The sequence below is a fragment of the Triturus cristatus genome, chromosome 4_2 (assembly GCF_964204655.1).
Source record: "Triturus cristatus chromosome 4_2, aTriCri1.1, whole genome shotgun sequence".
In the NCBI taxonomy this organism is placed as follows: Eukaryota; Metazoa; Chordata; class Amphibia; order Caudata; family Salamandridae; genus Triturus; species Triturus cristatus.
In genome coordinates this window covers 283,329,507-283,342,826 of record NC_140586.1, presented here as the reverse complement: position 1 = coordinate 283,342,826, position 13,320 = coordinate 283,329,507, and the positions used below count along the sequence as shown (strand labels likewise).

At 45.8% G+C, this 13,320-nt stretch overlaps 1 protein-coding gene across 1 annotated transcript in view; it reads left to right on the top strand.

The window, feature by feature from the left end:
- The first annotated feature begins 9,730 nt into the window (after positions 1 to 9,730).
- RNF2 (ring finger protein 2) overlaps positions 9,731 to 13,320 on the top strand; it is a 111,480-nt gene continuing 107,890 nt past the window's right edge. Inside the window, exon 1 of the mRNA XM_085601521.1 lies at positions 9,731 to 9,914. The gene's annotated coding sequence lies outside the window, so the exon portion shown is untranslated. The remainder of the gene's footprint in view (positions 9,915 to 13,320) is intronic.

The window sequence follows — 13,320 nt, the reverse complement described above, 5'->3', positions numbered from 1 at the left end:
CGCCAACTCCACCCCTCAGGTGCTGGAGGCGAGGTGAAGTACACTTTTCAGTGCCCACCATCTTGAAGATGGTGGGACTTATCGAATCAGGGCAAGGACTATGTCCCCCTCCTACTGGAAGTGGGCATAATAGAGGGTGTAGACACCACAGGTAAGGAGCCCATTGGCCACTACCTGTCACTCCCTTCAAACACCCCTAAAGCTAGTATTTAGGTGGCAGTTACTGGCGACCTAAGAAGATCCGTTCAAGACACAGAGTCGCACCAGCAGAGAAGACTTCAGAAAACTACTGACTTGGCCCTAGTCATACCGGCCTGTCTGCAGCCCTCGTTGATCCTGTGCCAAAAGGCGACTGTTGGAGATGGCCTTTTTTGCAGGGTTATCCCTAAACTTTTTGCTTCTTCCTCCTAGTTTTTCCTGACCTCTTGTTGTTGGTTTTAGGACTCTGGGCACTTTATCACTGCTGATCAGTGCTAAAGTGCATATGCTCTCTGGGTAAATTGTGTTATGAATTGGTGTTTTCATGATTGGCATATTTGATTTACTGGTGAGGCCCTAGTAAAGTGCACTGAGAGTGCCAGTGCTGGTAAATCAAATGCTACTAGTGGGCTTGCAGCACAGAAGTAGCCCTGAAAACGTAACTCAGACCTGCCACCGCAGAGTCTGTGCACAGTTTGTAACTGCCATGGCGACCTGGCAAGTGCACCCACTTGCCAGGCCCCAACCTTCCCTTTTTCTACATGTCAGCCACCCCTAAGGTAGGCCCAAGATACCCCTGTGGGCAGGGTGCTGTGTATGTTAAAGGTAGGACATGTACTGATGTGTGTGACATGTCCTGGTGGTGAATTACAGTGTATTTCGTTTCTCACCATTGTAAGGCTGCCTGTTCCCATAGAACAGAATAGGGAGTTTGTTTATACCATCTTATAAACATAACCACCCCTGGGAACAGATAGAAAAATAGTTTTGTATGTCTGGACTCAGAATGTTAAAATGCATCTTTTAGTGAAGATGATTTTTACATTCTGTGTTTGAAAATAACACTTTTAGAAAGTAGGTATTTTCTTGCTTAGCCATCCTGTGTGCCTCTGCTGGGATTGTGGATTGACTGTCTGGCTTTCGGATGACAGGGGCTGGAGAGAGGCTGGAGAGGGGCAGTGGCTCCAGAGAGCCTGATGGTCAGGGCTGGGCTGAATAGACCTGGGTTGCATTTAGAGTAGTGGGAGGAGATTTCCTTGCACCTGAATGGGCCTGGTCTCCCTTGCACAATGCCATCTCCACCCCCTACCAGGAAGCTGCACCAGTGAGGGCAGAACTGGTTTGGGCTGGGTACAGACACTCTCTGCCTTCAGAGAACAAAGGATTTGGTGGTATAAATATTGGACCCTAACCCCTGACTTGTACAACTCTTTTGGACCAAGAAGACTGCCAAGAAGAAGAGCTGGAGAAGCTGTGAGGAGGAACTACCACTTTGCTATGTTGGCCTGCAGTGACTGCTTCTGTTTTGGGTAGTGAAAGGACTGGAATTAAACTTTCTGCAATCTCTTTTTGTGAGTTTCTCCAAGGGCTTGAGGTAGAGATTGCCCCTGTTCAAGAAGTCTCAGGAACAGCAAAGACTTCAAGTTCTTCTGCCATCACCACTGGGGACTGTGTGTTTTGTGCTGCAACAGAAGAAAAGCAACCCGACGCCATCTACAACGCCGCTGCCGACTCCGTTTCCTGAAGGCACTGCAGACGGCACCGCAGTGGCGTAACGAAACTTGAGGGGGCCCCCCTGCAGGATATGTGGAAGGGGACCCTCCGGTTGACCTCTTCATGTAGGACTTCCACAGGGTACATGTCTTGGGGGTGGGGGGGAGGTGGCAGGCAAAAGGTCTCCCTACTCCACTGTCCTCAGGTCTGCTTCCAAGGCTGTCGGTGCTTCTTCAAGGGTTGTGGTCTGTGGGTTCAGGTGACAGATTATGCCCTTCGAGTCTCTCTCCATCACTTTCTCCCTATCACTCAATCTCTTCTGTTTGTCTCCATCACACAATAACCTGTCTCTCTCCCTCCTTCACTCTGTTGCTCTATCACTCACTCTCCTCCCTGCGTGTCTCCATCAGACAATCTCATCTGTGTGTATTTCCATCACTTCTCCCCATCACTCACTCTAGTCTGTTTGTGTCTCCATCACACAATATCCTGTCTCTCTCCATCACTCATTCTCTATCACTCACTCTCCTCTGTGTGCATCTCAATCATATAACATTGTTGTTGTCTCTATTCATCACTCCCTCTCCCCCCTGCGTCTCAATCATATAATGTCCTCTTTGTCTCCCTCATCACTCATTTTCTATCACTCACTCTCCTCCCTGTGTGTCTCAATCACACAATAACATGTCTCTCTCCCTCCTTCACTCTGTTGCTCTATCACTCACTCTCCTCCCTGTGTCTCCATCAGATTATCTTCTTCATGTCTCTCGCCATCTCATCCTCTCTATCACTCACTCTCTGTGTGTCACAATATTGTCGTTGTGTCTCTATTCATCACTCCCTCTCGTTACTCAGTCTCCTCCTTGTGTGCCTCCAGACATTCTCCTCTGTGTCTGTCTCCATCACTACCTCTCTATCACTCACTCTCCTCCCTGTGTCTCCATCATATAATATCCTCTTTGTCTCGCTCATCACTCATTCTCTATCATTCACTCTCCTCTGTGTGTGTCTCCATCACACAATATCCTCGCTGTCTCCATCACTCATTTTTTATCACTCACTCTCCTTTGTGTGTGTCTCCTTCATATAATATTTCCCTTATCTCTGTTCACCACTCCCTCTCTTCACTCAGTCTCCACCCAGTGTCTCCATCATATAATATCCTCTTTGTCTCCCTCATCACTCATTCTCTATCACTCACTCTCCTCCCTGTATGTCTCCATCATACAAGATCCACATTGTCTCTCTCCCTCCATCACTCTGTTGTTCTATCACTCACTCTCCTCCCTGCGTGACACCATCAGACAATCTCCTCTGTGTCTGTCTCCATCACTTCCTCTCTATCACTCACTCTCTTCACTCACTCTACTCCCTGTATCTCTATCATATTATATCCTTTGTCTCTCTCATCGCTCATTCTCTATCACTCACTCTCCTCTCTATGAGTCTCCATTAGATGATGCTCTTCGAGTCTCTCCTTTACTTCCTCTCTATCACTCACTCTCCTGTGTGTCTCCATCACAAAATATACATGCTGTCTCTCTCCATCAATCATTATCTATCACTCACTCTCCTCTGTGCGTGTCTCCATCAGACAATATTGTCGTTGTCTCTCTTTATCACTCTCCTCCCTGTGTCTCCATCATATATTATCCTCTTTGTCTCTCTCATCGCTCACTCTTTATCACTCACTCTCCTCCCTGTGTGTCTCCATCAGATCATCTCCTTCAAGTCTCTCCAACATTTCCTTTTTATCACTCACTCATTCTCTTCTCTGTTTCTTGCTTTGTCGTTTCCTTCCCCTTTTATCTTTATCTCTTGCACTCTTTCCTTCCATTCTCGACCACACAAAGGTCTCTTCTCCATCACTTATGTCTACTCCTGTCCCCATCATTCTCTTTCTCTGTTGCTGCCTCTCTCTGTTCACCACTCCCTCTAGTCTGTCTCCTCCACCAACCCTGTACTCACTCATCTTTTTCTCGATCACTTCCTCTCACGCTCCCTGTTTGTCTCCATCCATCCCTCTCCGTCTCTCTTTCGGAGTCCCTCACTTCTCCTTGTTCTCTCCCTGTCCCAAGTCTTCGGTGCCCTCGCTTCTGCAGTCTTTCATTTCATTCCCTCTATCTGTAGTCTTATTCCCCCATCTCTTTCTTCGTCCTGTACACTCTCTCATCAGTGCCATCTCTTCTGTCTGTTTCTCCTTTATCCGCTCTCGGGTGTCGACCTTTATATTTCTCTCTGTCCTTTCTACAACACTCTCTTCACTTTCTCTGCACATCTTTCCTAAGTATCTATTTTTATTCTCTCTCCCCGATCTCCTTCTTCAGTGCCTCGTCAGGGATAGTAAGCGCTATATAAATACAATTACGGTGACTTCTGTAATGTGCGGCCGCTCCCGCTCTCTCTCTGCTTTGCTGTCTCCTCTCCACCTCTCTCTCCTCGCCTCTTTCCCTTCTCGTTCTACGTCAATCAACTCCTTCATGCACTTCGGGACCTCTCTTACCTGCCTTCTGTTCACCGATCACCCTCCCCAGTCTGTCTCTTTCACCATCACCTCCTCTCCCCCCTCAGACTTTCCCATCCTTTTCTCCCCCTCCAAGGCTTCACCCCCGATCTGTCTCTTTCTCTCGTCATCTCCACCCGGCTCATTTCAGGACGTGCCCACCCGCTCTACCCTCCTCGCAGCCCCCCACTCGAGCTCTCGGACGAGAGCACTGTGCTTAGAGGGCCCCCTGCAGCTCAGGGGCCCCCCACTCCACGGGGGCAGGGGGCCTGTGTTACGCCCCTACTTGTAACCTTCACTGACTATTGTAACTCATCTTGTACATTGATTTACACATGTACATGATTTATTCTCAATGTATAATGTGTATGTTACATGAAGAGCTCTGACACCCTGCATTGGGTTGCATAGTGCTATAAAAGAAATAAAATAGTGCTATTGAAATTGTTATTTGTGTGAATACTTGGACAGACCAACACACCAGACATTCTTACAGTGCATGCATCTCTTATATACAGGGACTGAACAAAGGAAAAAGCATGCCTTTCCTAAGTACCTGTGAAAAGATAACAAGATGTGCCTTTGTTTCCCCTCCGTGGCATTTACATTTAAGTGTGAGGTTCCAGGCCAGGTTCAGTCAGGATATTCAAATAAAAGGAGGCCTGATGGCCCCTTAACTTTGGCCCAGCTGGAGGTGAAAAAAAGCCCCTACACTGCCTGCAGGTTGCTGCTAGGAATTGAAAGCAGACAACTACAGGTGCTGCTGAGCATGTTCCGGTGTCTGGAAATTACACTGGGACAAGTTCAGCATATTTCAGTGCGGCTCAACTTCTTGGCAGGGGGGGGCGGCGTCCACCCTGCGAAAAGAGTGGGTGGACGCCATGTACCTGCGTGTACCCCCGACTTGTGCCCCGATTGTGTCCATTATCTTACAAGGAGCCACCATGTTAGAGACAGGTAGGCAAACAGGTAGATGGATGGATGGATTGATTTATTTATTTTACCTTTCAAAATGGCATTAAAGACCTGGTTTCTTTTCTTGGCCTCATAACTGTCTCATTTACAGCCCGATAGTGCTGGCTCTTGTGACTATAGTGCCTTCACGCCTATGGGCATTTGTCGCACTTTATCAATTAAAAATCAATCAACATGCAGACAGATAGATAGATTTTGCTCACAAATGTACGTCTATATGTTTGTTTGTGTGTCTGTGTACATGTATATATTTAACTCGCACGTATACACATATGTAAATGCTCGTTTTTGCATTGGTTCTTATAAACTGTCAACGAACCCATATGCTGGTTAGGTTCCTAAATCTTACATTTTCAGCTGGGCGTTCGTTTGTCGTTTTTATGCATGTCCTTGGATTCAAGGGGAAAGCGAAATTTGGTTAAAAACAAAATAGTTGTTTGCATGGGAATATAACAACTCCTTTGTATTGACACCAGACTGGAATAAATGAGTCAAATAAACGCAAACTCGAGCAAATTGAAACGAAAACGCGAATATGATTAAACAAATACCGAATTATCAAATGGATTTATGAAATTAAAAATACAATGCCTACTTTGACCAAAGAATAACTTCATCAGAATCACACACGGGAATCGGCACACACACAAAAAATAAAACCGTGAGGAAAAACAATACTATAGCAGAGATAAAATAACCATTTGCCGGGTGAAACAAACTCCCTGGCCGCACCTCGACCCCCTTGTTATGACCTGGTTTGCAATGATGTTTTTATTTCGTGTACTTGGGAGGTGTCATTTTAGGTTTCTTTTTGTAATATGTGTTTTTTAATCAATCAATTTGAAATAAACGTTGTTTACATTCGGAACGCGTACCTTTCTGATAAAGAAGGTAAGATTGTTTTACATTTGACAAACCCATGAAGAGTGCGCAGGTGTCTCGTTGTGTGTTCTCTCCGTCAGAAATACCATTTCGTGCTCCCCCCCCCCCCCCGGGGTAAAGGTCGAGTGTGTCTCTGTCCTGTAATAACAGGAGGACAAAGCGCTTTGCGGAGGGCCCATGTGCTTGCCTGACCTGCAGGCGGTCATCGACTGTGCAAGCCTGCCCGGCTCTCCGGCCAGAGTGCTGTGCTGAGGGGGCCCCCTGGAGGTTGGGGGCCCCCCTGCACCACGGGGGCTGCGGGGGCCTGTGTTACGCCCCTGGGGCACCGCTGCAACGCAACCCTGGTCTCACCGACGATGCCTGCTGACGCAGCCAATGAGCCCCTGCTTGCAACACGACCTGTGGACATTGCACTCCGCACCGCCTCACTTCACATTGTCACCCAGGTTTCCCCGCCGCCACTTCAAGCGGTCATCGACGCCGATGCTTGCACTGTGGTGCAAGGGCACCGCTCATAAAATACACAATGCGCCGCCCTCATCCTGCACAGCAGCTTTGGCCTACCGATGCCAGCGCCATCGACTCCAGTTCGTCAACTGACGACAGCGCTTCAGCAACGATGACGCCACTGCTTGCACCGTGACCTGCCAGCACCGCGACGAGCACAGCATCACTTGGCACCGCAGCCCTGGTCTAACCGATGCCGCTGGATGCACCGAGTTGCTGCCTGCACCGTGACCTGAGGGCACCGCACGCTGCACTTTGCACCGCTGACCCGATGCCGGCGCCCCTGATTTCAACCGCAAGGAGTTCAAACTGCAACATGTGTGACTTCAAAGGCCCGACGACTCCTGCGCCGACCTCCAGAACCAACGCCTGCCGACGCCGTGCTTTCGGAGCTCAACAAGAGGTCGCCGATGCCCTGCATTTCTAAAGGTACTGTTTTGCGGGTATTTCCGTCACCGTAGCTGGCCCTCGACGCCATGGTCAGCCGGAACTGTTTGGATTTGTTGTTCACGACTCCGTGATAGCTCCAGACAGTGTTATCGACTTCAAGGGACTGTTTTTCAAGTTTATTTTGATAACTGAAGATTTCTAAGTACTGTATTGTGGATTTTCCTCGTTTTTGGTCTTGTCTGAAGTATATAAAAATATTGGATATTTTTCTAAACTGGTGTGGTGTCCTTTTGTAGTGCTTACACTGTATTACTGTTGGTTGTGTGCAAATGCTTTACACACTGCCTCTAAGATAAGCCTGACTGCTTGTGACAAGCTACAAAGGGGGTGAGTAGGGGTTATTTTAAGAGTTTAACTCCCTTATCCTGACTAGAAGGAAGGGTCCCTACTTGGACAAGGTACCCACCTCTGCCAACTAGAGACCCCCATTTCTAACAGCGACTCAACCTGCAGCCCAGCAACCTCCAAAACTTTGGGAGGACTGCCTGCCTTTGCCAAAGATCAAGATCTCCTGAGAACAGCGGACCTGTTAAAAAATAACCATCTTCAAGCAAAGACTGTGACCTGAAGAACCGTGAAACCCTGCTCCTGGTTCCACATCTGCACCCGATGCCTACGGCCTGAATCCAAATAGCCCACTGGTCCCAGTGAGGTTCCCCAGTGCTCCAGAGCCGGAGTCCAGCGTGGGTTGACCCCTTTGGGACCCCTCAATGTCGCCTGCAGGCTCTGCATGGAGACCCCCTCAATCGTGACCTGTTCCGGTAAGCCGTTTCCAACACCAAAAGACACCCCTGCACCCGTTTGCCCTGGACCTTTGTGAAGAAGACCAAAGGTGTCTCTACCTCCCAGAGCATCGCGACTTACCTCTCCATCTGTTGGTGTCCTTTGGCCGGCCTCCTGGCCTGAGCCTGCAGCCCTTTTACGATTTGGCATTTCTCCATTGCTTTTTGTTGTGCACCCAATGCTGTGTTGGTACCCTGCACCCAGCCACCACTGTGCCGCTTGTGGTGTGGTGTAGTGTTGGTGCTGCTTAGATCCTTCCCAGTGCTTGCTTCAACCCCTGGAGACTGGCTCCCCAAGCTGCTGCTACCTACCTGTTAGCAGCCTCTGTTTTATTGCCCCCTTTTTCATTGAGTTGTATTGGGCCCCCGTCACCATATCTACACCCTGCATCCGGCCGCCCCCATGCCGCTGGTGGTGTACTCTAAGTCGATGTTACCTATATGTATGCTGAATGTTTTATTCATCCCATAGGTTAACATTGCAAAGTCTGAAAATTGCACTGTGCCCACTTTTTATATTGAAAAGTATTTCTATTGCAAAACGTATTTACCTAAGACGAAGTTTGGTGGTTCTACTAAATGAATATAACCAAGTATTATTTTTAGAAATTGGTTTTGATTTATTCATTGAGTGTGTGTCTCATTTATCCCCACTGTGTTTTCAACAAATGCTTAACACTACCCTCTGATAATCCTAACTGCTTGCTCACACTACCACCAAAAAAAATCATTAGTATTCTCTACTTTAGCCTCTGTAAAGCCTCAGGGGATCCAGTGGATATCTGCACACTATACCTCTTTTTGGTATAGTATACAGAGAGCCAGCTTCCTACAGCAACATTACTGATAACTTTATACAAGTCGTGGTTTGGTTTCCACCGGTTCATAATGTGCAAAGCAAAATAGTTCACGGTTAGATCTGTCATTCCACAAATGAAAGCATCTCTTTCTCACATATTCTAACTTACAAATCTTATTCCTGAAGAAACATTGAAGTAAAATTAACTATATTATTTAATGCCCTATAGTATTCTATGAAAAATATGTCTATGGGAAGGTCGAAAACTATCTTTTTATATTAAATCATGTTGTTTCAGAACATTTTATCATTGAACTCTTCACATCTTCAGATTACTAAGAAAGTTGACAGAAGGTCAGTAAAAATGAAAAAGAAAACTGCATTTATAAGTATTCCTAACTTAACATGACTTGCTATGAAAGCCTAGTTGTTTCATTTGCTTTTTTTGTAAATGCGGCTTCTCGTTTTTGGCCTGCACGTTATTTCTACACGTTAATTGCATCAATTTGCGTTTATCAAAACGCACACACTTACAATGCTACATTAATATTATGGACAGGCCCTCCACCCTGAGTCCCCTGCCCTCCTCCCCACCCTGTCTGCCCTCTGCTGGGAGCATGCAGCCCACCTGTTACCAACTGAAACAGATCAATTACTTTTTTTTCAGTCTTCAGAGACACCTGTTAAAGGACAGCATACATTTCAATTCTGCGTTGCTAAATTGCCTGACCTTTGTTAAAAAAAACGGGACATCTATTTTTAAATTTAAGATGGAGAAAAGTGTCGGGACAGTTCACCGAAAACCGGGACTGTCCGGGGAAATCTGAGACGTCTGGTCACCCTATCCGTAGTATAAAAATATAAAAACTCGCCCTTAAGTCACAGCCCACTTGATTGATCCCAAACACAGTTGACTCTTAGAGCATAATGTCACTTTTTTGGGGAATCTGTATTCCGTTCACCACGCCAAAGAGACCCTTGCTTCGGGATGACTTCTCCTGAATCTCCGCGCTCCTGACAGTGTGTATACAGCAGCATTTGCTCCTCGGCATCTGTAGGACTCCATAGAGTGCACTCTATCCCTCCTCCTCTTCCACCACAGCCAGCACCGCTCCTGCGTGCAGCTGGTTCCCTGGCTGTGCTCTTGGCAGTGTGTGCGCCGCTGCAGTACCTCCCTCGGCCTGTGTCTCACTCTCGGCTCTGTGCAGGACAGTCTGCTCCCCAGCGCAGGCCTCAGCCATATTGGATCGAGCTCCTCCTTAGACAGGCTTCGGGCTCCGCGGCGGGACCCCGCCAGCCCCCCACACGGGACGGAGGGCGACAGGTGAGTACATTATTCCCCCCATCTCCGCCATGTATCTCGGGGACCACGTCCCGGAGAGCCTCGGGCTGCCGTGCGTTCGCCCCGGGGCCCCAAGCCCACATACGGGAAGCCGCGTCAGGAAACACCGAGGCTTCACCCCCGGGTTAGGCCGCGCTCCACAGTGCGAGTGTGGTTAAATTCCTTGGTCTCCTCCAAGGGTCCATCCGGAGGGGCCGAACTCCTGGGTTCTGGGGAACGTTCTGTTACGTTTAAAAGTAATAAAAGGGGTGCTATAGGAGCCTCCTCTTTATACACAGGGGCAAAGCTTCCGTTAAAAGGGACTGTCGTATTTTATTTGTAGTCATCTTTAACATCCCACAAAGTACCTTGTAGCATATTAAACTACCACGGTGAATGTTAGATTTCAGGGGGTGATGGGTCACACACATGCCAATGTTTTGGAACGCCTAAGATGGGGATTTCGAGAAAGAGGAAACGTTGTGCTTGACGTGCATTAAAGTGGTGTATCTATTCGGAAGAAAGCAACGCAAAGACGAAATCTAACGAGATTTCAAAGTCTTAAAATGTAGACCCACTGCCTTTAGGGAAAGTTGGTAACTGGTCCTCACCCCTGTCACCCTCTACCGCTTGAAAACACAAAACACTGATGCCCTACCACCTTTGTATATGAGGACACTCAACAACGCTACAAAAACAGCATTAATCAATCTAATATCCTCTGCTGAATACCAAGGAGAGCCTTTGTTTTGATACATTTTTCGTCTATTGTCCTTAAATTGAAGAGGAAAGAAAAATTGTCCTCCACCCAAAGAGGCTAGACGGCTTGTAAACTGCTCAGAATTCTGCTTCCACTTTGAAGAAAACAAACATTGAACGCTGTCAGCGTTTTTGGCTTTGCTGCTACATTCGAAATTGCTCGTTTGTTACACCAGTCTTCTATTTTGCATGGGCCAGCCGATGGAAAGCAAAACATCTCGAGTTTAACTCAAATTGCTATGTACTTTTTAGTTTGACACAATAGTTACTTCCTGAAAGTCATAATTCATCTGTTTGCAAACTATACTAACCCAAAAGCAGCAACCTTAACAACGCATCCGCCCAATAATATGCAGGACACGCATTGACAAAGTAAATTGTTCCGGCGTTGGCTGCCAGCCTTTTAGATTTGTTTGTTTTGGTTTGGCATGGGTTTTGTAATCTTTAGTTGTTGGATGCGAAGTCAGACATTTGCAATTTTATTTAAACCAAATTGGCTATAGGCAAAACAAAAATTGTTCTAGGAAAGCACTCATTGCCATAGTAGTTATGGTCATTGAACGGATCTACTTTGTGTGCAGATATGCTCCATGTGAAAGAGCAGAATGCTGTCACACATAGTGAAGTTTGTCAGTGGCTGAAGCGGGCAGACCCATGCCTCATGCTGTATGTTATGGTGAGCGTAAGAAATAAGTGAGTGACAAAATAACAGAGAGAGAGAGAGAATGAAAATATATATACTTATACTTACACAAAGACTTTTGGCCTATTATTTTATATATATATTAAAACAATACCCTTTCAGGCATAGTGACTCATAAATTATGCACAAAAAAAGCAGAAAACTCTGGTTAGTTCTCAAATTTAGGTGGAGAGCAGCTTCTGTATAATAGAGCACCCTCAACACAAGGGACACTCCAGATCTGCTCATCTCAAATGTCTGCTTTTCTAAGTCTTTAAGCATAGGATTAGCACAGTGCCATCCACGCTGATATAAAAAGTGACAAAGTCTTTTGCCATTTTTACAGCAAGGTCTTTAAGCATAGGATTTGCACAGCACTGTCCATGCCGAACTGTAAAATGACAAAAGCCATTTACCACTCCAGGCACAATGTTACAGCTTTGATTCGGTTAAAATACCAACCAAGCCAACCTGACATGAGTAAAAGTAACCCCTGGCACAGTGTTTTGATCTCATTAGAGCTCTTCTCCATATATACATACACACACGACCTGCTGGAAATTCAGTTTGACGGGTTGTAAAGTGGATCTACTGGATCCAGTTGAGGTACATAAGATTTGGGAGAATGGCATATGTGTGTAAAAGTCCAGCAAAAACTAGCAGTTTTCACAGTTGAATAAAAACAACATTTAGAGTTGAATAGAACGTTTGCAATGGTACTGGAATTTTTTCTATTGCAGTGCAGGAGATTTCCGTACCCCGATATGCTGGCCCCTGGTTCCAGTAAAACTCCCTATCCCTAGTCAAGTTGAATTTTGACCCAGGAAATGTTGTTTCCTTATCTTTTTGTGTCATTATCTAATTTAACCAAAACGATAACATTTTATAAATATCACCTTTCTAAACCCGATGTAAAATTCTGCACAAATGGAGTCCCGGCCAAACCCCTTCCTTTCCATCTGCCTAGTTTCACATATGCAACATTAGCAAAACATCGGGAGCCTGTGTTTCACTGGTATTCTTGTAAACTTCAAAAATGTATTACCTAAAATCAGTTCTCAAGCTGCTCCATGTCAGCCTTACTGTTTTTCTGATTCTCATACTCCTGCTTTCTTAAAGGGTGTGGGGGTGATAGTGTTTTTTTTTGGTGTGTGGGGAGGCAAGAACTACAAGTACCTAAACACAAAACCAGAACCATGATGGTAATTAAAATTACAATTTCTGGCTTGTGATAACTGGATATTTCTGGCTCTTTTCCACAGGAAACCCAGCACCATTAAGGTTTATCGTTCTTAGTCACAACACAATATTTATGTTGCATGTGAAAGTTAGAAACATAATACAATTATTTAATTGTATATTTTACTGCACCATTTCTTTTTGACAACCCATCTCTTTGCTACCGTCAGATACATGTATCCAAAGTGGTCCTCAAATGAACTTTAGGATCTTAAAACTTGAACCAGGAAGAAATCATTAGTGTTGTGGTAAAAACAAAACTGGAGACTCCTGTGTTAGCGAGGGTGTGAGATTGCCAGCATAAATTGGCCAGATCTTTTTATCTGTAGTCTATTACAAGATTTCAGACATTTCACAAAAAGTAGTCAGTTTAGTAGTTATATTTGTATATCAAGTTGCTGAAATAGTAATATTTTTACATACTATAATGTAGTGTTAAGTGGGTTCGGTAAACCCAGGTTACTAAGTCCTCAAAATGCAAACAATCTATCCACCCTCAATCATTCCTGGCATAAGCTATTGGGCAGTAGGCCAATCTGGGATAGTCCCTCTGAAAACGGGAAGGTTATCGGCCATGTTTCTCTTCGTCCTTTCTAACTCTGCACCCAGGCTTTTACATAAGTGTTATGATATCTGTACAGGTTAACGTTTTGTGATGGAGAAGCAATCAGTCTGAAATCAATGTGTTTGAGCGTGGCGTGCAGCACAAAATCTACTTGCTTCAAGTGC